We start from the raw sequence: 23,835 nt of genomic DNA on the forward strand, positions 1-23,835 counted from the left end.
TTGGAGTGGTGTGGGAGACGCAGGATTGCCCCCTCCGCACCCTCACTCATTCTTGGGTGGTGATATTGGACACTCGGCTGAGTGCGCTCTCCTTTGCAGTGGGGTTCCTTTACTGTAGAGTCAAGAGACGCTGGATTTGCACCCTCTTGGAACTCGTTTACTTTCCGATACTGTTTGGGAGGGTTTAGTTTACTTTCTTCTTCCTTGTTTGCACTGGGGAGTCAGTCTTTTCCCATTTCCTGTGGAAATCGTTCTTCCACCGTTGTTGGAGCTTCGTTCTTTTCCCCATCGACGGAGCAGGAACGGGAAGGGGTCGCCTCCTGGAAACATCTCAGGTACACTCCTGTATGTTATCTGTCATTTACTGTAACAGTAAGAGAGGGCGTGTTCTTATACGTGTTCTTTTCTTTGTTGTTTCAGGACCTGACTCCCAGGGGTTCTTTAGCCCCGACTTTTTCCCTCGCCTGACTATCTTGCACTCTGTATCGTGTAAACACCAGAGTGCAGGAACGTCTGGAGGTGGACCCCTATAGAGCATCTCTCCGATCCTGAGGAGCCACAACCGTGACACTTACTTTGAAAATATAAAAGGAGATACAAAAAATACTGGTGTTCTTCTGTGTACTCAAGTCCACCCATAGTACTAGGGCCAGTATAATGCCAGAAAAAACTTCAACAAAAGTTACAGGCAGGAGAAGCAGGAGGAAAGATTAGATAGATACTAAAAGTTGCCACCATTTGTATGTACTGCGCTTGGTAGTGCTACTATGCCACTATGTGTTGAATTAATTTGGAAGAGTTTCAGTTACAAATCTGTTTCTTTTTTTATAGATACTCATTCCCAACAAAAACCATCAAGGAAGGAGTTGGCAGCCAGGGCCCGGCAAAGGAAACTGCAGGCCATTGTGGAGGAGTACCGCCGGCTGGTGGCTGAGGCCGAGGAGGAGGAGGAAGAGGCAGCAGCTGCTGCCTCTACCAATGCCCCAGGCCCCAGCCAGGCCCCACCTGCAGGAGTACGGCGCCGTGGTCAGGCAGCCGCTCACCGCCGGCATTTAACAACATCTGCCGCCCCCCCCACATCATGGATGCAATTGCAAATGTAGGTGCCGTGCATTTCGGCAAAAGATTCTCCTCCGGGTGTCAAAGTTGGAGGATCAATTAGAGGAGCGTGTGAAGATATTGGTGGACAAACACCTTAAAGCCTGCCGATTGTGATGGACCCTGTTCATTTGCCCCTTTTTTAATACTTTTGTTGGTGGGTGGGAATTGGGTGTTGGGGTTATTTTTGTGGGAAATTCTTTGGACTTGGACATTGGTTGGGGTTAGGGTGGGGATAGGGGTGGGATAGGAGAGGACTAGGAGGATATGTTTTTATGTACATCAATAAATGTTATTTATTTTCAACGTACAAATATGATGTTGTTTTGTGGTGGGGTTACTGTTGTACGTCACAAGGTTTACTCTACATGCAGGGCAGCGGCCAGTGTTTGATTGAAATAATTTATTAATTGACCACATGTAACAACATCATGCCAACAGATAGATGTGGTACCCCTCACTGAGTTATATTTGTCCTATTTGTACTACCAGTTTCTCCTCCATTATACCTCCTAGCAAACTTCTCTTCTTACTTGTGATTGATGATGATTAAGTTTGGCACTGCAAGCAGGGCTGCATGGTTTCCCAAGACAACGGAGAATATGCCGTGGTTGTGTGATGGTAGTAGTAGACTAGTAGACACTGGCACTAACATTGGAAAACAAAAACAAAGAGACAGTCATTTGCCTGAGACAGAATGTAGGAGAAGTTGAAAAATACAGTACATAAGACTGACCCAAAAAAATACAAACAATATTGCAACTGCTAGTGCTAAACTCAAAGAAATCAATTTTGTCGGGGACTGCCAAGTACAAGAAGATAAATGTAGTTGTGTTGAAGGAGTCAGTAAAACACAATCCAATTCGTAAACTTAAATGCTGTCAAATTAAATTCAAAGAATGCCACCAATTATTTAGATGTATTTGTTGGGTCACTTTGGGAAATTAATTGCCTTGTACACTAGTACATACAGTGAGCTTGGGTGGGCAAGCAGAAGAGGATCCTCGCCCTGCCTCGTTGACATTTGATTTCATTAGTGTTGCTTTCACCACATCTGCCCCAGCAAGCGTGTGATCAATTGTTGGCGTAGATTTAATGTAGTAACATCACACCTCAAGAGGGTTAGAGTTTGATGAATGGATGGGAACGGGGGTTTGGGGAAAGGTTTGACAAAGAAAAACAGTACGCATGGAGACAACAAAAGCAAAACAATGAAGACGATGATTGATGATCCACTACTACCCAATAAATGTAAAGTCAAGTAAGCAAAACTAAATGGATGCATGATGAAGGTTTATTATTAACTTGATGGTTAATAATAAGTGGTACTTACTTAACTACTACTACACAATTCAAAGGAAGTATTTCTTATACATGATATGAATATGACTTTTGCCTAGGCTGTATGCCCTCTGAGAAACCGTAATACCTGATGTAGCGGGCTGAAAGCTAGCAAAGAAAATTAAGAGATAGTTCAAGTGAACAATCAATTACCAAACACAAGCGTAAAATTAATGAAGAGGAAAAAGGAATCAAAGAAAATTACGAAAATGATACTAAAGTTAATGTATTATGTTATCCAGGGCCAAATGTGTAGTTGTATCTCGTCATTCATCTTTGTCCTCCCTTCCATGTACACTGTGACTGATTATATCATTCTAGGGCGCTTCTGGCTGGATGATGATGAGGAGGATGGATTGGTAAGGTAAGTGTGAGTTGTTGCTCCACGTATAATAGCGCTGGGTGAAAGGCCGGCCTGTGGAGGAGTGTGGCTCACTGATTAGAGCGGCAGACCCTGATGCAGAGGTCTGGCCCGGGACCAGGGTTCAATTCCCGACGCGGCAGGGTCCTGAGCCCAAAATGTCCACGGACTCGATAATTCTCGCCTCGGTGCCTATTCTAATCATGGGGTCCCACGCTGCAACTCTGGGCAATAGTTGCTTAATCTCCACTACGGTGGCCCACCCGCTGCGGGATGCCTGGCTTTCACCCTGGGGATACCCAGTAGGGGTTATCTCACAGGGAAAAGCCAGGACGGGTTCCCAAGGCAAGCGCCTTGATGCCTTCGGGTGATACGTGCGCTATATAAGTCGCAATACAAGTGTTGATGAAAGAAGAAATGGGGTATTACAAAATAAGTTAACTGAATGAAAACATAAAAATAAATTACCGTGTAGTGCAAAAAAGACAAGACTCGTGAGCGAGAAGATTTTCAGACTGAGGCTGCTTGGATACATTGATTAACTCTACTCTTCTAGTTGCACAACAGTCATCGAAAAGAACCACAAGATAGGAGCCAGCACAGAACAGTTACATCATGGCCGCACCACAACACCGGGCCGTGAGTCTGTGGCCCAAACTCCATTTACCTACATTTTTCACAGTTTCAGACAAAAGGCATATACATCAACCTAGCATTTTTCAAAACAAGTGATTAAATCAATGCGCCAATGGCAGTCAATCATACCACACATGTAGCCTAGGTCTGCTGTGGTTCTTGTTGATGGTTGTGCGTTTACCTTGTATTCCACTTCCTGAACATATTCCATCAATCATCTCTGATCAAACTGACTGACAGCGTGCAAACTGCAAAGATGGTATGGTGGTCATCATCATTCATCATCCGGTGTGGCACGTGTATGTGTTCTCCAACAGACCTCCAACAGCAACTCAGTCTGTGAGTGACTACGATTAAGTACAGAGTCAGACTGCACCTGCAGTATTAGGAGTACAATTGGATACATATTATTAAACAACATGGAAACATTGACCATCACTTGAGACACAAGTACTTTGTTATTATATTAAACTACTAGTATATTTCTACTTCATGCACATTTGCTCTGAGTCAGCAAACAGCCAATGCAATGTATGGCATCATTCATTTCATATACCTGTCTTTCTCTTCTTTGTGGCTGTCAGATGCAGCAGAGTCTTCTGAAAGTAATGACGAGTTTACTTTAATTTTGGAGCCCTACTCAAGTTCTGACATTGAAGAGTTGTGTATGCCTGCAGACAGAGGTGTCGCCTTACAAAGACAGTGATGCATTTCAGATTGGAAACAAAACAGAACATGGCTATAGTCACATACGTTTCACTTGTTATGGAGGGACTGTTAGAGGCTACATTATTGCACTATTGTCCATCTCCATCCAACGTACATTGGCAAGATGGAAATGTATTTAGGGTGAGTCAGGAAGATGGAGCAGGACTCTGATGAGTGGAGTGCACAGTAAATGCTCAGATGTGCAACTCCAATAGGTAATTATAAGCGAAAGGAAGATGGTGTTGATTTTGAAGTTTGAGTCAGAAAGACAGATACACACAAATAAGGAAGGGAGAAATAAAGGAAGGGAGAATGTAACAATTTCAAAGCCTAGTTGTCAGGGACGAGGAGCTCGTCCTCAAACCCTGGTGGTTCTTCCGACAGAAGTAGGTCCTGTAACCCACTAATTATTTCTTCCGACTCGCTCTCCTCTTCCAGCTCTGATTCACGTACTTTGTAGTCTGGTGGTATCAAGTATTGATTCATTTTGATCATGGTTAAGCTCTCCACGCTTTTGGGCGAGAGACTTGTCCTTTTCACAGTCACAATGGCACCAGCAGCACTGAAAACATGCTCAGAAGAGACACTTGCAACAGGGCAAGCTAGATACTTTATCGCCAGCCTGCTGAGCAGTGGCCATTGGCTTCTTGTCCTATACCAATACACCAATGGGCTTTGCTCCATGAACACCTCTGTTGTGTCATCCAGATAGGCCTGGACCAACCGCTCAATGTTCATTGGTGCTCGGGTTTGCTCGTCTTCTTTTTGCTTTGCGACAGCAACGGACTTACCCATCCCTTTCTGTAGAAACCAAGCAGCTATTTTTTTGCTTGTGTCAGATGAATCAGATCCTGTTGGTGCGGTTGTTGTTATTGTTTGTGTTAGTGACTGCTGGGAAGCAAACATACTGCTCGCATGCTGTGAAGAAGAACTTGACTCTGTAGGATGCTCAGTAGTACTTGCACTGTCCTGGGCTGGCACTGGCAGGCCTCTAATTGAGAGCCGTTCGTTTTCTAAATCAGTGGCTTCCTCGGCTATTACAGTTTTGTACTTGGAAACATCCCCTTCTGAAAAAGGAATTACTGCATTACTGTTCACAAATAATTTGTACCGTGGATCCAAAATTGTGGCAGTAATGTAATGTTAATGCGACACAATCTTATTTTGAATCCTTGTATTCTCAGATAAGCGGCCGGCTAAGGACTTCGCCAAATTACATGCTTCAAGTTTTCCTTCAACACCTTCGTATGTTTCAGACACCTCCTTCAGCTCTTGCTCCAGCATGTACGACAATGGGATAGCTTGGCTCATAGTACAGTCCTCCCTGCTGACTGCACGTGTGAAGACCTCAAAAGGAAGTAGCATCTCTGTCAGGCATTTAATGAGGTCCCATTGCGACATCTCAACTGTCATGGCTTTAATAGCACCAGTTGGATCCCCTGATCTTCTTGTCATGACATAAGCATTAAGTGGTATGTACTGCTCAAACAGCCGATCAAGCATGTAATAAGTAGAGTTCCAATGTGTTGGTACCTCCTGGATGAGTGCTTTGACTGGCATATTATACTCACGTTGAATGACCCGTAGCTGCTTCCGGGCTTTAAAAGAATGATTGAAATGAGTGCAGATTCTTCTGCAAATGGTCAGTAAGCTGCTGACTTTGCTTTGATTTTTCAGAAAGTCTTGAACCACAATGTTAATGCAGTATGCCAAACACGGGACCCTAAAATAGCCACCATCTTCCATGGCCTTAACTACATTACTGCCATTGTCGGTGGCAACAAAACCAATGTTGAGGCCTCTTGGTCGCAGCCATTCAAAGTCCTTGCTGTTGAACTCATCCAAAATGTTTGCTGCAGTATGCGATTTCTCCATAGCAAACATGGCTAAAGTAGCATGTCTGCGAGTATCATTAAAAATCTCAGTAGTGTCAATGCCTTTAGATATCTTGTCTCTAACACCTGAAAAAGAGATCCAGTGTGCAGTGATGCACATGTAATCAGTTGCTTGGCAACTGGTCCACATGTCTGTTGTCAGGTGGATACTATGCACAGCACTCTGCTGCAAGGCTTTTCCAAGCAATTCCAGCATGTCGTGGTATAGTGCTGGAACAGCAACTCTGGCAAAATAGTAGCGGCTGGGGACATTCCATTTTGGGCAGAGGGTTGTCACAAATTCCAGGAAACCCACCCCTTCAACAAAAGAAAAAGGGAGAAAGTCCAGAGCTAACATTTTGGCAAGCTTAGCATTGTACAAACGTGCTATTGGGTGGTTGTGCTCATACTTTCCCTCCTGCCTAAACATGCTAACAATGGTACGCTGCTTGGTATTTCTTTCAGTTATGCCCGATGCAGTACTTCGCGTCGCAGACTTCGCACCCGTACTCCTTGGTGTCTCCGGGTTACTCTTACTCTGGTGCCACTGAGATGTTGCTGATGCGGAGGATGTGGGATCTACCACTTCAGTGCTGGGGAGTCGGACAGGGGTACTTAGTGTACCACTACCAGATAGAATGTCTCCCTCTTCTTCCTGTTCGACCCGTGGACCTTCTACTGCTTCCCCACCAACATTACTGGTTCCTGCTTTTATGAGACGTAGGTGGTCCTCCCACTTGATTGCGTGGTGTTTTTTCATATGGGTCATTTGGCCTCCGGTACCATAGTTTGTACCAAGCTTACCACGACTAACAGAGGAATGACAAATGGAGCATATAGCAATGTTCTCCTCATTTGCGCTAACTGTAAAGAAGTCCCACACTGGGGAGCTTAACTTTTGTCTCCTGCTAGAGGTGCCACTTCCAATGCCAGATGAACTGGAGGTTGTGTGTTGAATTTCACTATGTGGCTGCGCAGTAGTACCACTACCTACTTCTGCTGAGGTGGGACTTGTGCTGGATGTAGGACGCTGCCGGCTCTGTGCAAATGTAAAAATGGAAGCTGGAGGTAGTTTTGGTGTGGCCTGTGTTGGTGGTATGCGTGCTACATCCCTAGTCGCAGCCATTCTCGCTAGGGTTAAAATGTTGGTCTCCATGTCCTGAGGGCCAGGTGTAATGCTTGTGATGACTGGGTCTGACTCGTGATCACCATCATTATCCGGCTGTTCAACATCGCACTCCATAAGTGGTAGGCTTCCTGGAACCTTCCTTTTCCCTCGCCTGGTCTTCTTGGGATGTCTCTCCCTCTCATGCTCAGATTGTTGTGGCTCCCAATTGAGATCAAGATCATCAGAAGGGATGCTTGGCGAAGGACTCGATGGACTAACCCTCCTTTTCCTTGGTGGGGATTTGGAAAACAATAGATCTCCTGCATGAAGTGCTGCCTCTTCTTGCTCTGCATCAGGCTCAATTTCCTGAACTGCCCCGACTTCGGGAGGAACAACAACTACTATTGCCGGTGGTGGTTCTTGAACAGCAACTATTGCAGGCGGTGGTTGTGGTTGTTGTTTTCGTTGAACATCTACTATTGCGGGCGGTGGTTGTTGAACAACTACTATTGCGGGTGGTTGCTGAGGTTGAACATCTACTATTGCGGGCGGTGGTTGTTGTTCACCACTTTTCTGCTGTGTTCCCTCTTGCGTGGAATGTGTACTACTTTGAGATAGCGATAAGTTCAGGTCAGGCTCAGTATCACTGCTTTCCACCATTAGGCTGGCTACCTCTTCCACACTCATCTGCTTGGGCCTGGGTTGGTGGCTTGGGCCCACTGATGCAGAGGTGCTGGCCCCAGCTTGGACCCCGATCACTGCTGCTGCAGGCGTACTTTTTTTTTCCAAAAAAAGGTTTTCGGGTCAACACCAGACTTAAGTGTCACTTCCTTCTTCTGTTCTTCCTTCTTCTTCTCTGCAACTTTCTTGGTCTTGGAGGACCTGGTACCTGCTTTCTTTGGGCCCATCTTCTTCAGATGTCAGCAGCAGCACTCAGTTGCACAAGTTGTTGAGAATGATGTCTGGTCAGGTTAGTCACACCACACGTGACGTAGTACAGAAGGACGTCCGTCTGGCAGTAGAACAGGCGATGAATGATGACAGACACCTCCACTTCAGTCTTTTGTGCACCTACAAGCAAAGAAGGCAGAACAACATCAGTCAAATGTGGATGTTTGTTAGCTTTAATTTTAATTAATACTAGAAGTATTAGTACACTCAGTAAGAGTAAGAATAGCAAAGAACTAAAATGTAGTGGAAGTGGAACTTGTTTATCCTTAATTTGTGCATCATTTCGGATGGATGCAGCATCAGTGACCTGCAGCAGATAGCAATGGGGATGTGAACAGTAGTAAGCCAACAGGAACAATGGCAAGACACAGGCCAATTTGTCAAAAACAAAACAGCACACTACTACTACCACCACAGCTCCACATGGGCACTCATCACAGTTACATGGGTAAAGGCCAGAAAACAATAAACTAAAGCAGGCCTATATCCCTCCCTATATGGCCAGAAAAAGGAGGATGCCTGTTACACATCACAGCGTAATGCAAAAAAGAAAATCCCCATGGCTAAAAGGTTTGAAAGTTACACAACAACACACACAACAAAGGCATTTAGAGTTTTCACCCAAACAGTTAACTACACCCCAAACACCACATTTGAAAATTCAATGCATTGCCACCCATGCCCTAAATGATGTTAAATTCAACAGAAAAAATGGAAACCGCTACAGCAAGCATCCCCGCTGACTATCTCTGGGACTCTAGGCCTACTGGCAGAAAAAAATCACACAAGTTTGTAGGCCTGCAGCAAAAAAACTAATCCACGATGGAAGGATACACAAAATGGCCGCCCCCACATGGCCTGGCCACCCACAAAAACATGAGAAGACAGACAATACATTCCTATGGCAAAAGAACAATGTTTGGCTTGACAAAATGGCCCCCAAACCTCCCACATGGTCAGGCCACCCTCAAACAACAAAGTACATAGAGGACAGAAACAGTAAGTGGTCCATGCTCCAAAAATGAACAGCATCTACATTTTCGGGAACGTTTTAGGCAACTCGAGAGATATTGCTCGCGAGAATGCAAATTCGGTGTGTTCGGCAGCGCGAACTGTACAAAACGTCGTTATCGCGTGCCCGAGCACGCACATTGAGCGCACGAAGAAGACAAAAACTGTAAGGTCGCGTTGTAGCACTGTGCAAAGTTACCAAAACTAAGCGAGCTGAATTCTAGGGTGACCTAGTGGGCAGAAAAAGCCATATTATTCAACACACACCCAAAACCTGCAATTCAACACCAAAAACACATTTTGCTAATCAATCCAAAGCCATCCACCATGACCTACATGATGTTACACGTACAACTTAAACACCCCAATAACAGTTGAACAACTTTTATGCACCCATGATGAGGACTCTAGTCGTACCCTTGGGCCTACTGGCAGAGTAGGCCACAAGCTTGGAGGCCTATGGCAAAAACACAGAGGCTACTACTAGTACCAGGAAATGGCCGCCACGACATGGACAGGCGGTCACAATAAAAAAAGAAAAGGAATAAAAAAAATAAGAAGGGAAAAAAAATAAAAAACAGACAAAGCAGGCCTATGGGAAAAGCAAAATGCATGGCTTCACCAAATGGGAATGGGCACCAGCCCCATGGTCAGCCCACCTACAAGAAAGTACATACAATTTAAATAAACTCAAGCAGGTCTATCAATAAACCCTATATGGCCAGAAAAAGGAGGATGCCTGTTACACATCACAGCTTAATGCAAAAAAGAAAATCCCCATGGCTAAAAGGTTTGAAAGTTACACTACAACACAAACAACAAAGGCATTTAGAGTTTTCACCCAAACAGTTAACTACACCCCAAACACCACATCTGAAAATTCAATGCATTGCCACCTATGCCCTAAATGATGTTAAATTCAACAGACAAAATGGAAACCGCTACATCAAGCATCCCCGCTGACTACCTCTGGTACTCTAGGCCTACTGGCAGAAAAATCACAAGTTTGTAGGCCTGCGGCAAAAAAATTAAAGCACGATGGAAGGTCACACAAAATGGCCACCCCCACATGGCCTGGCCACCCCCAAAAACATGAAAAGAAAGAGAAGACAGACAATACATTCCTATGGCAAAAGGACAATGCTTGGCTTGACAAAATGGCCCCCAAGCCGCCCACATGGTCAGGCCGCCCTCAAACAACAAAGTACATAGAGGACAGAGACAGTAAGTGGTCCATGCTCCAAAAATTAACACCATCTACATTTTCGGGAACGTTTAAGGGAACTCGAGAGATATTGCTCGCGAGAATGCAAATTCGGCGTGTTTGGCAGCGCGAACTGTACAAAACGTCGTTATCACGTGCCTGAGCACGCACATTGAGCGCGCGAAGAAGACAAAAACTGTAAGGTCGGGTTGTAGCACTGTGCAAAGTTACCAAAACTACGCGAGCTGAATTCTAGGGTTACCTAGTGCACAGAAAAAGCCATATTATTCAACACACACCCAAAACGTGCAATTCAACACCAAAAACACATTTTGCTAATCAATCCAAAGCCATCCATGACCTACATGATGTTACACTTACAACTTAAACATCCCTATAATAGTTGAACAACTTTCATGCACGCATGATGAGGACTATAGTAGTACCCTTGGGCCTACTGGCAGAGTAGGCCACAAGCTTGGAGGCCTATGGCAAAAACACAGAGGCTAAAATGGCCGCCACGACATGGACAGGCGGTCACAATAAAAAAAGAAAAGGAATAAAAAAAATAAGAAAGGAATAAAAATAAAAAACAGACAAAGCAGGCCTATGGGAAAAGCAAAATGCATGGCTTTACCAAATGGGAATGGGCACCAGCCCCATGGTCAGCCCACCAACAAGAAAGTACATACAATTTAAATAAACTCAAGCAGGTCTATCAATAAACCCTATATGGGCAGAAAAAGGAGGATGCCTGTTACACATCACAGCTTAATGCAAAAAAGAAAATCCCCATGGCTAAAAGGTTTGAAAGTTACACAACAACACAAACAACAAAGGCATTTAGAGTTTTCACCCAAACAGTTAAATACACCCCAAGCATCACATTTGAAAATTCAATGCATTTCCACCCATGCCCTAAATGATGTTAAATTCAACAGACAAAATGGAAACCGCTACATCAAGCATCCCCGCCGACTATCTCTGGGACTCTAGGCCTACTGGCAGAAAAAAATCACACAAGTTTGTAGGCCTGCAGCAAAAAAACTAAACCACGATGGAAGGATACACAAAATGGCCGCCCCCACATGGCCTGGCCACCCCCAAAAACATGAAAAGAAAGAGAAGACAGACAATACATTCCTATGGCAAAAGGAAAATGCGTGGCTTGACAAAATGGCCCCCAAGCCGCCCACATGGTCAGGCCACCCTCAAACAACAAAGTACATAGAGGACAGAAACAGTAAGTGGTCCATGCTCCAAAAATGAACAGCATCTACATTTTCGGGAACGTTTTAGGCAACTCGAGAGATATTGCTCGCGAGAATGCAAATTGGGCGTGTTCGGCAGCGCAAACTGTACAAAACGTCGTTATCGCGTGCCCGAGCACGCACATTGAGCGCGCGAAGAAGACAAAAACTGTAAGGTCGCGTTGTAGCACTGTGCAAAGTTACCAAAACTACGCGAGCTGAATTCTAGGGTTACCTAGTGCGCAGAAAAAGCCATATTATTCAACACACAGCCAAAACCTGCAATTCAACACCAAAAACACATTTTGCTAATCAATCCAAAGCCATCCATGACCTATGATGTTACACTTACAACTTAATCACCCCAAAATCAGTTGAAAAACTTTCATGCACCCATGATGAGGACTCTAGTAGTATCCTTGGGCCTACTGGCAGAGTAGGCCACAAGCTTGGAGGCCTATGGCAACAACACAGTGGCTACAAACACAAACTGGCCGCCACCACCTGGCCAAGCCACCCACAGAAAGTAAATTAACTCAAGCAGGCCTACACTAACTACATGAACTACTAGGGTTACCTAATTTTACTAAAAAAAAATTAAATTCCACTACAACAGAGTATGCAATTAAATCCAATGCCATCCATGATGTTTTACAGACACAACAGAAACATGGGTGGACCCTTGGGTACCTCTAAGCCTACTGGATGAAATTTCAAACACATACAACTTGGCCCCTCATGAAAGTACAGGCCTCCCTCAATAATAATTTTTAAGAAAGATTGAGAAGCACAGAAAACTGTAGTTGAAAAAAACCCAAACCAAACAAACATTTACAGTATACCAATTCTCAATTCTCAAACTTACTTGTAAAAGAAAAGTTCAAATCCAAAATTCCTCAATAAATCCAATTAAATTCTATGATGCAGCAGACATACACAAAGAGTGATCCTTCCAGCTCCAATTCAAAATAAAAGTGAACACCACATGGACATGGACAAAGCACTGGGAGGAGCCTGGTGGACAGGAACAGGAAGTTGGAGACTCAGGGGCACTTCCTTTCTCTTGAAAAAAAGAGTAGAAACAAAAAGAGGACTCCTAGCCCAAAAAAATACAGCCAAATCACAATCTGAGGGGTTAAATGAACATTTTTGAGAAGATTTTAACATGCTCGAGAGATATTCTGTGCCAGATTGCAGTTTCTGCGTGTTCGGAAACGCGATCTTACCAACATGGCGCTGCAAGGAGGATCGCGCGTCCCAATGACATGTTCGCGCGTCCGAATGACGTAATCACGTTCTCAAAGTCGCATGGGATTGTGCGGCCGGATTCCAAACATCGTAGCGAATGCGACCGGGAGAGAAAAGCGAGAAGGCGAACGCAGAACCACGGTAAGTCATTATCGCGCACGCGAGAATGCTATTGAGCGCGCGAGGAAGAAAAACTACTACGCTACGCTGTAGATTGCGAAGTAGTCGACAGCTTCGCGCTCTCCGCGAAGTGCGAAGTTGCCAAAAATTCGCAAACTCCGTGAACGGAGCGTAGTTCTACGCCCAGGGTTAATTCTTTCCCGCCTTGATTACGCTAATGCACTGTATGCTGGCATTCCGGGTTACCTTTTGAACAAATTACAGGTGATACAAAACTCGTCTGCCAGACTCCTGATGGCCTTTCCAGCAGGTGCAGTGTGCGCTCTCATTTGCGATCTCTGCACTGGCTCCCGGTGGAGGCTCGAATAAAACATTTTTTTTTATCTATTGCTCATAAAGCCCTCCATGGTCTGTGACCCATTTACTTGCAGAAGAGGTACGCTTTCTACACTCCGGTGAGACAGTTGCGTTCCACCTCCCAACTTTTGGCGCAGACTCCTCGGTTCAATCGCCAGAGACTTGGCGGGAGTTCTTTTGACCGGATAGCAGTGCTGGCATGGAATGCATTGCCATTGGCCCTACGTGGCATCAAAGATCATACGATCTTTAAGAAAGAGCTGAAAACCTTTCTTTTCTAGCTCTGTCCTCTGACTCTGACTCTTATCCTTTTCAGGCTCACGCCGGGACACTCCGTGAGTATCTGTGCACGTTATAAGTTTATATAACATAACATATATGCAGAAATCGGCAACTGTGGACTATCGACTGAAGACGAGAAAGATATCTCTTATTTCTCGCACTCCCCCCTAGGAGACCAACCTAACCTGATTAAGTATACCATGGATCTGGGCTTTGCTAACGATCTTTGTTCTCCTACTATTCCACCCTGTCATACTTTTAACGGGCATGGGCCTTGTTCAACTATTGATTTCCTACTCATCTCAAACAGACACACCAGTAGATTATCTAACTTTAAAACCCATTCAGTCGCCATTAGCGATCATTATCCGATCAGTGTCTCACTAGACCTTCCGGTCAATGTGTTATCTGAAAGACATATGGCCACCCAGGTCCATCGAGACATCGCCATTAACCCCTTCACTGCGGGGCTGTTTCCCCCGCTGTGCTGGGCACGCACAGCGTCCCGGTGCTCATGACGAGCTCAGCTCGTCATGAGTCTCGGCGCTCCGGTGCTCATGATGAGCTCAGCTCGTCATGGCCACACCCGTTCCCATGGAACGTTCAGCACAGCAGAAGAATCAGCCCAGCGTGCGAGCGTTCCATTTAACGGGCGCGGTCATGACGAGCTGAGCTCGTCATGAGCACCGGAGCGCCGTGGCTCACGACGAGCTGAGCTCGTCATGAGCACTGGAGGGGTGATAAATGATTGAGTCTACAAGGGGCGCTACGTATTCCCTGGTTTGTTTGCGTTAAAAAATTATTTAATGATATCGACCACCCCGAGTACTTTGTCAATCGAACTAAAGTCATATGTACTAGCCACCTGGAGATGTTAAGATTGTCTTCTAATATTATAAAAACATTGGTCAGTGCTAACTAAGGGTGGGCGGCCAGCTACGCTCCGTGCACGGAGTGCACGTAGTGCCGTCTCCTACGCATTTTGCGTAGCGGGCGTAGCCAGGCGGCACTACGCGCGCTCCGCAGACGGTGCGTAGCCGGCCGCCACCCGCCTCCCTCCCGCCCTCCCTAAATACTTAAATAAAAGGATAGTAAGCTTTTAAAAACACTTACCTTGTCTGCCGCGTCCCCGGGGCTCCCTCTTGCCGTCCCGCGATTCGCGCCGCCATTTCAGATACTAATGCGCATGCGCGGGCGCCCGCGCATGCGCATTAGTATCTGAATCGGTGGCGGCGCGAATCGCGGGACGGCGAGAGGGAGCCCCGGGGACGCGGCAGACAAGGTAAGTGTTTTTAAAAGCTTTCTATCCTTTTATTTAAGTATTTAGGGAGGGCGGGAGGAAGGCGGGCGGCGCGTAGTGGGGCTACGCGGAGTGCGCGGGTGGGCGTAGTTCTGTGCCCACTTCGCGTAGCTCCGCGGAGCCCCACTCCGCATACTACGCCCAGGGTTATTGCTAACCAACTGATCCTGACCCATCCAGGAACTCAACCCTACTTAACTTTTAACCTGAGTGCTAACGATAAGATACTAATGACGCGTCTACCTCTAGACAACTTCCATATAATGGTCACACTCCCCCAGGTAAACGATTGGTCATGTTCTTTGTGCCTATGTCCTTGCAACAATATTTCTCCTCAGACGACAATCCATGTTATCTTGTTTGGCAAGTCCTATTCATTAATTAGGAAAAGATAGATTGTACCTATTCTAAAATCACATGCTCTGAGACAATGTCGACCTCCGTTTTTTAAACTGCAACATCTAGACGATGAAATTTACACCGCTCATATTGCAAAATATCTAAAAGGGGAGGTTAGATTTAGGAGTTCAACCCCCTTTATTATAACTGTTTACGGATTGTAATTTTATCTGGGATGTATAAGGATATGAGTATGTTTCCTCTCTTCTTTTTAAAACATTGTTTATAAAATTTTGTATTATTTATTTATACGAATAGGTATATTGTGTTTTTAATGTTTTGTGTTTTATGATGTGCTTTTATGATTTAATTGTCTTAAATAGAACAAAGCCTACAAAAGCACTACAAATGAACAGCACACCAGTTTAGAAAAATAAGTAATCATTATCTAAACAAAAATCCACAATACTGTAATCAAAATATGACTTTCAAAAGGTAGAAACAGTTCTGTTCAAAGCAAATTGCAGATGTGACACTTTCAACACAAAGTACCTTGGATGCGTCAAAATCAAAAGCAAGAACAGCCACAGGGAAGGTGATGTATCGGTTCCTTACGCACAGTGAAGGTGATGTTTTGGTTCCTTACTCTAGGGAAGGTGATACTTCGGTTCCTTACTGCAATGCAGGGGAGGTGATGTATCAGTTCCTTACTGAAGAAGAGGTGATGTGTCGGTTTCTTACTATGCGGGTGTGATGCGTTGGTTTCTTACTGCGGCCCCAGCATCCTTGTAGACTTGGCGCACCAGTGCAATGCGTGAGGATCGGGGATGTGTCGGTTCTCGATGCGGCAGCGGCAACGGCAATGCATTGATTTCATCAGCCGCGGTCCTATGATGCGTTGGTTCGTGCAGCCGCACAGTAGGGCATGCGTCGGAATCGGTGCTGTGATATCAGCCTTCGTAGATTGGTGCGCTTGATGCGGCGTGCGGCGATTTCTCGAGCCGCGGGCAGGCACGGATTTAGTTTCTTCGGTGATGCATCGGAAACAGGTGCGAATGCATCACTCTTCTCCTCTTTGTGTTATTCTTCCAGTTCCCTACAGCAAGAACAACCTTCAGAGGCCCAGGCAGCAGCAGGCACCTCCTGGCAGGTCAGGACTCCCACGAAGACAGTTTACGGATTGTAATTTTATTTGGGATGTGTAAGGATACTAGTATGTTTCCTCTCTTCTTTTTAAAACATTGTTTATAAAATGTTGTATTATTTATTTATAGGAATAGGTATATTGTGTTTTTAATATTTTTTGTTTTATGATGTGCTTTTATGATTTAATTGTCTTAAATAGAATAAAGCCTAAAAAAAGCACTACAAATGGACAGCACACCAGTTTAGAAAAATAAGTAATCTTTATCTGAATCAAATAAGACCAAAATGACAACAATCCACAATACAGTAATCAAAATATGACTTTCAAAAGGTAGAAACAGTTCTGTTCAATGCAAATTGCAGATGTGACACTTTCAACACAAAGGGCACGATGTAGGTAAATCGGATTTACCAACTCTAGAATACCGAATTTTACCGATTCAGTATTTTAGATTCGGTAAATAAGATGTAGGAAAAAATTCGGTAATTTTTACCGAATCTGTATGATTCGGTAATTACCGAATCGGTATTTACCGATTCGGTAATTGCCATTGATTCCTATGGGCCTTGAGGCCCATAGGAACCTATGGCAATTACCGAATCGGTAAATACCGATTCGGTAAAATTACCGAATTGACAAGGGGGACAGGGTTTCACTTTGACACCCTGTTGCACCCCTGATTCAGGCTTGTGTGCCATGTGACACACATACATGAGGGCATGTATGTGTGTCACATGGCACAGGTTTACATGCACAGATGTGCATGTACACAGGAATTTGTTATTTACCATGCAATAGTATTACATGATAAATAACGAATTCTAAGGGGCCTGTGGCACTGTTTCCAGTGCCACCTACATATAGAGTTACCGATTCGGTATATTTACAGAATCGGTATTTTACAGAATCTGTAAATTTACCGAATCGGTAAATTTACCGATTCTGTAAAATATAGGCCCTCTACATCTCAATCACCAAATACCGGTCGGTAACGGCCGAAATCGGCCGTTACCGACCGGTATTTGGTGACCTACATCTGGTCCAAAGTACCTTGAATGCATCAAATTCAAAAGCAAGAACAGCCACAGGGAAGGTGATGTATCGGTTCCTTACGCACAGTAAAGGTGATGTTTCGGTTCCTTACTCCAGGGAAGGTGATGCTTCGGTTCCTTACTGCCATGCAGGGGAGGTGATGTATCAGTTCCTTACTGAAGGGGAGGTGATGCGCTGGTTTCTTACTATGCAGGTGTGATATGTTTGTTTCTTGCTGCGGCCCCAGCATCCTTGTAGACTTGGTGCACCAGTGCAATGCGTGAGGATTAGGGATGAGTCGGTTCTCGATGCGGCAACGGCAATGCATTGATTTCATCAGCCACGCTCCCACGATGCATTGGTTCGTGCAGCCGCATAGCAGGGCCTGCGTCAGAATCGGTGCTGTGATATCAGCCTTCGTAGATTGGTGCACTTGATGTGGCGTGCAGCGATTTCTCAAGCCGCGTGCAGGCGCTGCGTCAGTTTCTTCGGTGATGCATCGGAAACAGGTACGAATGAATCACGCTTCTCCTCTTTGTGTTATTTTCCCAGTTCCCTACAGCAGGAATAACCTTCAGGGGCCCTGAAGAGCAGCAGGCACCTCCTGGCAGGTCAGAACTCTCACCAAGACTGTTCAGGGGAGCTGCAGGTGAAGTCTTTGTATCCTTGAGGCTTTTAAACAGGAGGCAAGCTCTACTTCAAACCCTTGGAGATGTTCCTCAGGCAAGGGACACAGCAAAGGCATTATCCTTTTTTTGGCAGAAACAGCCACTGCATCCCCAGACAGCATACAGCAAAGGGGCAGTACTTCTCCTCAGTTTCTCCAGCTCTTCTCTCCTGGCAACGGTTCCTCTTGAATTCCGGAAGTGATGTTTGTAGTCTTTTCCGTCGCTGAGACTTCCAACAGGTAGCAAGCTCTACTTCAAGCCCTTGGAGAAAACTCTAACAGCAGGATGATGAAAGCACAGTCCAGTTCTTTCTCCGCCCAAGACAGAAGCAACCACTGCAGGCCAACCCCAACAGCACACAAGGGCAATACTCTTTCTCCAGCATTCCCGGCTCTTCTTCCTAGCAGGTTCCTTAGATCAGCAGTAATCTAAAGTTCAGGGGTCTGGGCCCCACTTTTTACAGGACATATTCATTTGTTCTCTGGTGGATGAGAAGCTCTATGCCCTGCATAAAACCAGTTCTGTCCTCTCTGGTGCAACTGCCCGGCAGGAGATGGAGACAGCATTGTGGAAGCTCTATGCCCAGCATAAAACCAGTTCTGTCCTCTCTGGTGCAACTGCCCGGCAGGAGATGGAGACAGCATTGTGGAAGGCAGACTATTCAGGTGCTATTGAGGACGCCTTCCCTGAATGCAGCCCAGATCTATTCACCCAGTCCTGACTCATCCAGGAAAGGAAAGACACACATCAACCCCCACCCCGCTCGGTGGTAATCTGAGACAATGCACATACCCAGCCCCTGTCATTGAAAAGCTAGAGTGTCAATCCACAAACCAGCAGAGGGACTCAGAATGGCTAAGCAAGAATATCCCCCTTTATAAAACACAATATAAATATCATCTTTCAGGCATACTAAACTCCATCTTTCAATCTTATCTCAAAGGGAAGTTATATCTATAAGATGTTGTAAATAAACTCCCATTCTATCATCTGGGACAGATAGCCTTTCAATAGTGAAAAACGAAATGCATTGTTTTTCACTTTCAGGACATGTCATACACCTCAGTACATGTCCGACCTTTCACATACACTGCACCCTGCCCAGGGCTACCTTGGGCTTACCTTAGGGGTGTCTTGCATGTCAGAAAAGGGAAGGTTAGGGTCTGGCAGTGGGTGCACTTACCAGGTTGACATGTTAGTAAAAGATTGCAATTGAGCATACTATTATCATTATAGATTAGCATATCTGTCCGGTGGACAGATTTCTGTTACGGAGGCCCACTAGCAGCATTTAATTTACAGGTCCTGGGCACACACAGTGCACTGTACAAGGGACTTACCAGTAAATCAAATATGCCAATCAAGGAATAACTAATCCATAAACACAATTTACAGGGAGAGCTTATGCACTTTAGCACTGATCAGCAGTGCCTAGAGTTATACAACACAAACAGGGTCCAAAACAGGAGGCCAAAGAGCAAAATATCTGGGGGTAAACCCACTGGAGAAGCCATAACTAACACCTCCATTTATTTTTTTGTTGAGTGCTACTGGTTTTTTTTTACTTTGTGCACTGAGAAACTGCTAGTTAGGCCCAGCACATGTGCTCTGATGCCGAAAATCTGATCAAATTGTCTAACTCCTAATTGCCATATTTTACTCTACTTTTAGGCAATTGCAAATAGTACAGAAATATACCCAAATACACCAATGGCATATAAAGTTACATATCACCTTTGGACTGCAGCACTTATTGTGCCATCCACTAGTGTGACAAAGTAAGAAATAGCTTCAGGCCTACCATTTTAGCCTGACTGCTGCAGTTTAAACATGCAGGCCTACCCTCCAAAGTAACCTTTTTGACGTGGAAAAACACCTTCCTTACAAACATTAACAAGTCATTCTTAGATGGGACTAGGTAGGCTGCATGGTATTTAAAATTGTAGAAATGTAATGTTAGCATGTCCCAGAGCAGGTCAGGGGATTATACCTGGCAACAGGATGGGCTGAGCATTGGGGACATGATCTTTATCAACTCTGGAGGGGCCGCCGGGGAGGGTCCAAGAAATTCATTAACATCAAAGGAGCAGAGGGTAGGCCTGCCCATTAATAGTTTTGTGTAAAAACAGACCTAGAAGGAGGAATTATTTGATTCTAGACACATGGTAGTTGGCATGGCTCTGTCCCAGTTGGAGTAGTAGCTAGACCCAGACCCAGTTTAGTTTAGCTTAGTCGGAGGGGCTGCTCATTTTCCTAAGCACACTCCCAGCTGGCACACAGGCTCCCTGCAAGGATAGACATCATGCACAATCATCAAGTTCCATTAGACTGGTGCACTCTGGGATAATTGCACATGGGGCTCTATTCCTCATTGGTTAGGGAGTGTCCAGAAGTCACACCCACCCAATGGCTGCTCAGCTGCACAAAAGTGGACGTTACGACCAGCCCCTCAGAACACTTTCTGGACCTGTGGAAGAACGGAAGAGGGCTGCACCTGCTATTTGAGACATGTGAGGAGACCTAAAATGTTGGACCTTCTCCCACTTGTCCCCAGGACAAACATATGGACTTCAAGTGTCAGATGGCTGACTACTGTGTGGTTACAGGAATACAGCAAGCTGCAAGAGGCCTTTTTTCTGAAGTGCCCTCCGAACAGTTGAAACTGGACCTGGACTGGATCCTGCTGATGGCTGCTGCTAGGTTAAGTTCTGAACCCTAACTGCTGTCCCTAAGGTCCTGGAACTCTTGGATATACCCAGCTGGACTTCTCCAACAATCTATGAAAGGTTGGAATTTAGAAAGATTTTGGACTTTCAGACCTCTGAAGAACTGGGACCTACCACCCAACTCAATCTGACCAAGATGTGATCTTGGCGGACAAAGGTTAAAAGTTGGACCTGCTCAGATCAATTTGCTGCTTGAAAAATCTGTTCAGCGGACCCTTGCAGCAAACTTAATGGACCTTAGTGCCACCTTCAAGAAGACAGCCTACAGCCTTTCCCAACTGGACAATTCTGCACTTCAAAAAAGAGCATAAGTCTGCACTCAGGCAAAGGAGTAAAAAGTATCCAGATGACAAGTGGACTTTTCCGGGTGCAAAATCTTTGCTTTTCCCACTAAAATCAACTAATTCAGCAGGACCTCATCCAATGCCTTTCTGGCTTCGAGACGGACTTTCATGGCTACATTCTGCAACCATGCTCTGCTGGAAAATTCCAACTTCCATTTCAAAGACAGAAGATAAAATCATTGATGTATTTGGCCAGTGCTCCATAACAGTTGTCCTGAAATTGCCCTTAGGTCTCAGTTATACACAATATTGGTAAGTTGTGCTTTAGTATTTCTTGAAGTCTTTTCTCTTACATCTTTTAAAATTCATATCGCCAGTTCCCCTTGACGGATTTTTCTCACTTTGGTTTCATTTTGTTTAATAAATTATTCTCTGTTGTTACAAATTGGACTCAGACTTTTATTATATTGTGCTGTAATATTGTGACAGCTTTAGTACTTCTAAATGCTTATACATTTCCTTTAGTGAAGCCTGCCTGCTTTATGACAGAGCTACCAGTAGTTAAACTTAGATTTAAATTACTAAAACCTTTGCATGGTTAGTGACTTTATTACTGTGGGTGTACTATTATCCTCCTCAATTAATTGTTACTTTCTTTCAGACTTCTAATAATTAGTGTCAAATTAGCCCTGAAGCTGTAATATATCAATTGCCTTGGTGTGAAACATGTTATCTTTGTTTTTCTACCCCTACTTTTATAAGTCCATATACTTTGCTGATTGCGTAAAATATTATTGTGAAACCGAACAAATAATTCAATATAATCATCAGAGAAATTTTGTAGTCAACTTGTTACTATAGGACCTCAAAATACGTACTTCCTAAAAAAAACTTTTCACAATATTTTTCATTGAATTTATTGTAAATGTTTTGTTTGAAGGTGTTGTTTGATGTTCATTGGTATGAAAGGGAATATGACCACTTTTATAAGATCTTAAACATCATATTGTGAAAAATTGAGATATACCCTTTTTACTCATCTCTGCGGATGAAACAAGACTATTCACAGTGCAGATATATGCTTGTTTTTCACCATTAACAATATGAATGCAGACAAGCGGCACTCTTGTCCCTTTCATGTCGGCATTCACAACTAAGCTAAAGACAGCTCATTTTAATGATGCTGTCCATGTGCACTTTATTGTGCACAGCCACTTTGCACTGCATACAGTTAGTGCCTGGAGTGCAGACAAAACCACTGACCTTCTATCCGTACTATACTGCAGACTGTGACTGTGGCGTGACCACCTCCAGGATCTGGCCCATTGTCTTCATGACTTCTTGCACATTTGCAAATGCAAATTTGTTTGTCAAATTATTGTATTGTAAACTTCTCAGTAACCTTTCCATGCCTGTGGATATTGTTATGATCATCAGCATTTGACAAAAAATTATGTAAATGTCTGGTTATTTGGATGCAGAGACACAAGAATGGGTTTGGTAGGTGCGGAACCTTTATCACTTACGATATGACAGCTAAATTGATCTTTTATTGGCAGTGCTTAATTTGAGCTGGTTGTTTCTGGTGCTGGTACCAGCACTTAATTGTTAACACTGGCACTTATGACAATCTGCCACATAAGGGCGCTCTTTCTCTAATTTAGAGATGAGCACAACAACTGTTGTTTACTAATTCAATATACTGTAAACTAATACCTAATAACTGCTGTTCAAGTTTCGTGGGCTGGCGTAGCCTGAATTCTCACACTTGTAGGAGTGCACAACTAGTAGATTGGTTAGTATTGTCATTAACAACACTGGCCGGGACAATGGGTGGTGCTAGCAGCAGTGCCCTTCTGACGCAGGCCCTTCCACTTATGTTTTTTAAACAAATGTTTACAATTTTTACAAATCAAGCACTGGGATTAGAATATACAGTTATTGGCCTTCAGGTTTCTGTGTAACTGTTGATGGTTTTTGTGTGTCTAATGATAGCCTCCATAAGTCTTACAAGGGAAGAATACGTCTCCTATACATCTTTTATAAAGTTGTAGACTAGTGAAACGTTTTTCTATATTTGAGATTATCAATTCATTGCTTTAACTATGTTCATGTGTTGAAAGTTTATTGCTATGTATATGCCAGTTTTATATAAATTGTTCCATGGATTACTGCACCAACAGCTAGAAATTACTTCACATACAGAATGTGAAGGAGAGAGGGGAAACAGACCACTTTTAACAGAAAAAGCAGGATTTTTTGAGAGTGCACAGAATGTTTCGATGAGATTATCGTTTACTAAAAGTGCAACGCATGTTGAATTGCATTTTCTTTTTTACTTTTTTGATCATTTATACGTCTGTCACATATAGGTTTATTCTTATCATTGATCTCATTGATAATATATAGATTGTTTTAATTATTTTTAGTTAGTTGTGTGTATTTTATGTAATCATTGCATCAATTATCTTCCGCTTCATGCATGGTGCCTTTAATAAAAATGTGAGGGGAGGCAAGGAGAGGGCCAAGTTCTCCGTAGCTCACCTGCTACCCATCAAAGATATGGGCTGTACCACTGCCCCAGAGATTTTGCAGGACTTGGTAGCCATTATGATGGTGGTTGTGAAGGGAACACCAAGAGGAAATCTTAAGAAATTCAAGGGGCATTCTATATTGAATTTTCCAAGTCTGACTTTTGATTAACGACACTCATGACATTGAAGCCATTTTCCAGCTACACGCATCATGCAAATATAGGTCACCATCTTAATTATTTTATTTTTCATTTAC

At 44.1% G+C, this 23,835-nt stretch overlaps 1 long non-coding RNA gene across 1 annotated transcript in view; it reads left to right on the top strand.

Moving 5' to 3' along the window:
- The window catches only part of LOC144820025 (uncharacterized), a 115,988-nt gene that overhangs the window by 54,856 nt on the left and 37,297 nt on the right, over nucleotides 1–23,835 (top strand). The window lies entirely within an intron of this gene.

Source organism: Lissotriton helveticus, chromosome 2_1, assembly GCF_964261635.1.
Source record: "Lissotriton helveticus chromosome 2_1, aLisHel1.1, whole genome shotgun sequence".
Lineage (NCBI taxonomy): Eukaryota > Metazoa > Chordata > Amphibia > Caudata > Salamandridae > Lissotriton > Lissotriton helveticus.